At 39.3% G+C, this 5992-nt stretch overlaps 1 long non-coding RNA gene across 7 annotated transcripts; it reads left to right on the top strand.

The window, feature by feature from the left end:
* The first annotated feature begins 3581 nt into the window (after window positions 1–3581).
* Window positions 3582–5773, top strand: LOC131252085 (uncharacterized). 7 transcript variants are annotated; one of them, XR_009174163.1, is made up of 5 exons: window positions 3582–3709; window positions 4882–4958; window positions 5051–5117; window positions 5195–5305; window positions 5392–5773. It is a non-coding gene; the product is annotated as an uncharacterized LOC131252085 (long non-coding RNA). The 7 variants fall into 7 exon arrangements; XR_009174161.1 differs by having other exon boundaries at window positions 4869–4958; XR_009174160.1 differs by having other exon boundaries at window positions 3588–3709; window positions 4754–4958.
* Window positions 5774–5992: the final 219 nt, after the last annotated feature.

The raw sequence follows: 5992 nt of genomic DNA, 5'->3' as shown, positions 1-5992 counted from the left end.
CTCCCAAGATCCATCGCATCACTTATGTAACATAAATAATGATGATTGAATGTTGTCCGTATTAGTTCATTACATATGAATGGGATTACACTAAATCAGCATATCATACTCTAAAGATAATTAGATTATGCAAGCGGAAGACTATGATAAATATATAAAACCTATAAGTGGTTGTAAGTCCTCAGAGTATGAACATGTCACCAGATTAAATGATTACATGTCTAGTTCCAAAATTTACAAAATGATACAATGTGATGGCTTCTAATCCATATCCCTGTAACCCCGGCAACACAACTCCAGGTTTACATAAACCCGCCAGAGAGTTGCATGTAGGAGAACTCGTCGTCATAAAAGTCAGGATCCATCTCGTAAGCCTCGTCATCACCTACAACTACAACAGAGTTTGCTTGGTGTTTTAAAACATTGTCCCAGAGTGGGAGTGAGTGATCAACTCAGTGGAGTTATAAGGCAAAGGTTAACATGTTATCAATTCAATCAAGTAGTAATGATAAAGCAGTACAACAATCATATCTTAAGTACTCTTGTTAATGAAGGAGTGATATACTATAATGATGCATGCCCTCGCCTGCACTCCCTCAGCGACATCATCTCACGATCACGCATGCAATACTCTTATTAAACGTGTGCTTCCTCACCAAAGCACATGCAATGCATGGCATGATCATGTTAGCCAAGTTCTTATTTAAGTTTATTCGTACAACCGGTTTGGGAAGCTAAGGTACCTCCCTTTATATCATTTACCCAAACAATGATCCATCTAGGGTCATCAGTCCTAGTTAATCACATACGATAGGCAAGTTATAGGGCAACATCACCCCTAATTGAAAAGCAGTGGATAGGCAAGTTCAGGTTGATACGAAGAGGCTCGTCACCTCAGCGTATGCCTAGTTTATACTCAAGGTCACTAAGGAAAGACTCATCACCTTAGCGCAGGCTGACAACTCGAATAAATTGTCCCATACCACCATGTTCAGGTCACGAGTTTGGGTTACTCACTGGATATTATGGGGAGGCTCGTCACCCCAGCATAGGCCGACGGATCGACCACGGTATCCCATACCACCATGCCCAGCTCATGAGTCTTAGCAGATCGTGGTACTAAGGTTAAACGGGTTTTTCATTGGTAAGTGGTAACTTAGATTCAAGCAGTAGCGTTCATACATGGTAAACACATATTAAGCCAATCAAGTTACTTAACAAGCTCGATTGGTATGAGCCCGCACTAAATTAATCAACATGGTGCGCATACGCACTTCTCATGCCCTAACCACTATCGATAATCATCGTACGACTTGGATTCATCGAACGTATCCGCGTGGCGTAACTAATTCGACCACTCGATCGAAAACTATTACTGATTGCTTAGGTTATGTCGTAGTCCCAATCAGACTCTAATGCAACATCATTCACATGTGATAATCATAGTAGTATTAAATAGACAATTCAGGCAATGCAATTATTTGAGCATTTTATAAAACACATAATGAACATAATATCATACATATGCATTTCATACATGAATCACGTAGCCGAATTTAAATTACATGAAGGAATCTATTCATACAGCTAAGGTGATTGAGAATCTTATCTCAACACCTGTAATAAATGCATTTCATCAAACAATTTCTCATTCAGACATTTTATCAAACACTTAGACTACATATTTTAACATACATGTAATAAATTAGTTATAACATATATTAGGGCAAATCCTTTCACAAAGGAGTTTTCACACATCCAACAATCATGTATTCTCAATTAATAATCATGGCAAGCACAAATCATAATTCCATATTCTTTCAAACATTTTAACAAACACATGGGATGCATTATATTTAACATAGTTCATATATATGTGTAATACGCGGAAAACATCGTATCTAAGTACATGTGATAGTAATCAAGTTAGTCATAAATCATTAACTGACATTGAAAGCGTTGAAAACCATAACTTTAACGTTTATAGTTTGCGCCTTTCACCGATACGCCAATTACGAACTTGGTTCGTACACTACGCATTTTTCTACGGCACAACGGCTACCTAAATCATGAAATAGGTTAGCTATTTTACCATTTCCTCTATTTGGATTCCTAAAACAGATTAGGTTTAGGATTTCTTACCCAAAAATAGATTCGAATTTGACGGTGTAACGACACGGAGAGATGATTCAGCATGTGGAGTGGTGGGAATGAATCCTAGCAACTATCTCTCTCTCCTCTCTCTCTCTCTCCCTCTTCTCCTCACTCTTTCCTCCTCTTTTCTCTCTTCTCTCTCCTAGGGTTTTAGGAAATTCGTATGGAATGCGAGAGGGGTGGGTTTTGGGCTTTAAATAGGCCTAAAAGTGATGTCAATGGCCCCAAGGCTATGGTATACTTAGGTTATAGCCAAGAGGTGGCTATTTCGGGCTAACGGAACTCATCCGGAGGTCCATTACTTGCATACGGTCTGGAGAAATTTCCTTAACAATGGATCTACGTTAGATTAAGATTTTGGTCCAATCGGATTAGTGGATCGACCGTCGAGGACCGGTTTCAGTTCAACGGTTATCATCACTAGAATAAGGCCACAAGTACACTGACATGTGTAGGGAAATTTTCCTGATTCAGGGGTGTAATTAGGTCAGAATCTGAAGGTCTGAAACCTTAAATATGGCCTGTAAGAAAACGGCCCAAATCACTTAAGTTGAGTTCATTTTCTAAAGATAATCGCGTTTCTCACACACTTCGCTCCAAGTTAAAGTTGTGCGTTTCTGGATACTATTTGGACTCGATTCCCGCGATGGTTGTCAAGCCTAGTAAGGTAGTCATAATCGCATAGTTTTGCAGTAGTTGAACTTTTAATGCGCGGTCCAGGTCCGATACGAAGTTTCAGTGTGCTCCTGAGAGCAACTGGGTTTTGAGATTTCTCCTAGGTTTTTAGGTAATGTAGAGTTAGCGATCCTACTGGTTTTAGGTCTTACAGTTCATATTGAACACTACCAAAAAATGGGGCAAAGTCGACGGACTTGGGGTGGTTTCGGCTACGAATAAAATCAGTCGAAAATTCCAATGGCTAAAATCTGTAGCTAAATCTATAAAAATTCATAGCTAAAGAGAGTTTTTTAACGGTGGACGTCCAAACGCTACTTTAAGCCTGTGGTGTTGTTCAACCTAGATTTATTTAGAACTCATTTTCTTTTCATCATTCTTAAAAGAATATTTAGAAATGGATTTACGGTGTAGATGAAGTAAAAACATCATGGTGGGGCCCATAGAGCCCTACAAGATCCTATGCACAAGGTAGCATTTTTTATAACTGTAAATGTGTGTGAGTTTTTCATTTTCCGTAAAAATGTGGTGACTTGTTTATATCAATAGTGGTAATGACATAGGGTCATCCAGACCATCCAAATAATGGGTATAGTCGTAGATGGGTAATATTTATATACTTTATTATATAAAAATATCGTAACCATCCAGTAAATGGTCCATTACGTGTACGGTTGGTAATAATGTGTATGCTATAAATGATGGTAAACACATAATTAGCGGATTTGAAATTATCTCCTCATTTCGGATGAGGGATTTCCAAACGCATGACTCTTCCTCTTTCGAACGGGCGATCTTCCTTGCGAGAGCTCTTCCCTGTTTCGAATGGCGCAATATTCCTCGCCAGAGATCTGAATCCTTGAAGATTCATCTCAAATAGGTGAGCTTCTCTCGAAATCCCCTATTTTCCTCACCGATTGTTCCTCTTCTTGCTGTTTTTTATTCCAGAATTCCTTCCATCTGTCATTGATTTTTCTCTTTTCTTCTTGTGATGTTGTAACCACACAAACGTTTGGGTTTGGGTTGATGAAAGAATAGATTAGTATAAGCCTCATGCTGCATGGATTAGCTTGAATGCTTGGGTTGATGAAAGCATAGATCAGAGGATCGAGCTTGCCAAAGGCCTGTCGGGACGTGTGGATTTCTCACAAACTCCAACGTGGGACCCACCCACCATCCCTTAGCAGGAACTTCCTGTGAGAGTCTTTAGCAGGAAATCGGCGTCCGGTTCCTGTAATAATAATGTGGGCCCTCACAATGCTGTATTGGAAGAATCCCATCGCTTCAGTCCAAATCCCATGACGCCTAACCGAAAATTACTGGAAAACCTTCAATTCAAGTAGGCTGGCCCATATATTGAACCGATGCCAGCCCCACATGTTGGCTTTGCATTTTCAATGTTTTGGGTTTGCATTACCTAGGCCCCATGTGGTCTCTGCATTTGTGCTTGAGTTCCAGGCAAAATAGTTGATTGGGGATGGCCTCAATGGCCTTATTTAACTAATGTGGGCTATGTATTTGGTTACTGGGCCTATCCAAATCTTGATTCCATAGCTCACTAATTAAGATTGAAAACTGGGTTAGGTTGGCATGTGCTGGGACCACGATCCCAGACCAACTAACCCAACTCAAGTTGACTGAGGGCATTGATAGAGAATTAAATATCCCCACCTTGGAAGAATCAGGTTAGGTAAGTGGGATTGGGTTGAGCCTGGCCCAAGTTGAAGCCTTAGCCATGGTTTGGGCTGATGTCGATAGCTTAAGCCTTTCTTTCAGTCACTGCACCTATAATTTTAATAAAAGAAAAATCCATATAAATTAGAGAAACCATCTTCATGCCGAGATCGGATAGTGCCTTAATGAATGCATTGCCATACAAATGAAAGAATTCTGCCACTAAGAGAACCCTACTAATACCATTCAGGGAATTCTTACCACCACAGACCTCCACATGCCTTTCATAGCTCAAAGACTGCTCAAATCGAGCATAAATATTCTTGTGAAGACTTAGAACAGATTTCTAAGGCTACCATACATAGATTGAATGTGCAGATAGAAACTAGCCCAGGAACAACCTTAGAGATGGTGATGATTCGAGAAAGGGTTGCAAGATTGTTCTTTTGACACAAGTAAATCGAAGATCATTGGCATTGTTCTCTCGCTCTTGATTCAGGAATTTGGTTGTAAATTTGCTACTTTTTTCTGTATTGTTGTGTGTCAGTTAAACTTTTCATCCAGGACTTGACAGAAACAATGAAAACTGCATGCGTTTATTGTGAGAGATTAAGGTAGTGTATTTTCGTTACATCATTGAGTTCTGATTGCCTCCTTTGCCCATGTTTGTGAAAAACATATTTGACTCCAGGTGATCAATTTTAGCACTAGTTGCTTCATTAACAAAGCTCTCTTTGAGAATGAGATCACTGCCATGGACAATGATCATGCTGGTCAGCTTATTTTTTGTGGTGATGCCCAGGTGTGTGCTTATTCATTCATTTATGCACTCTGTTAGTTTGAGAAATCACATCTAAGCATTTGTAGTAACATGAGTGGAATTTACAGGGATGCATATACACTGTCAATATGAACTCCTACACAGGAGCACTATCTAGGATGCACCGCAATCGAAGCAGTAGTAAGCGCAAGTCTCCAATCACAACTGTGCAGTACCGTACCTTTTCTTTTTTGGCTAATGTTGTAATGCTGTAATGTCAATTCCTGTAGTGTTGCATTGGAGATACAGGGTTATTTGACCCTCCGTTGTTCACTCAAAGTAGCTCCTCAGGTGCACGGTATCCATGCTTCCTTCTGTGCACTGCTTTCCCTAGAAAAAGGGGAATTCATAGGTTTGTTTATCTTTAAAGATAATTATTCGGTTAGAGTTTGCATCCAAATGATATGATTTACAATAAGTTCTAGAATTATATTATTATTGTTTGTGTTTTCCAAGTGGATATGATGCCTAGGCAACAACGAGAATGCGTGTAAAATAGTATGAGACAAGTTCGCTCCCATTGTCTTTCTTAATAACCTTGATCACTATTGTCATCTAACAACTTCTCCAAACTTCAATATTTCTAAATTGACAAAGTAAAAAAGAAAGAAAGAAAAAAAAAGGGTACCATATTAAGTGAATTTAGTGATGAGCTTGTTTTAGCATGTC

This window comes from Magnolia sinica, chromosome 7, assembly GCF_029962835.1.
Source record: "Magnolia sinica isolate HGM2019 chromosome 7, MsV1, whole genome shotgun sequence".
In the NCBI taxonomy this organism is placed as follows: domain Eukaryota; kingdom Viridiplantae; phylum Streptophyta; class Magnoliopsida; order Magnoliales; family Magnoliaceae; genus Magnolia; species Magnolia sinica.
The sequence above is the reverse complement of the archived record's forward strand: the minus strand, read 5'-3'. Positions and strand labels throughout refer to the sequence as shown.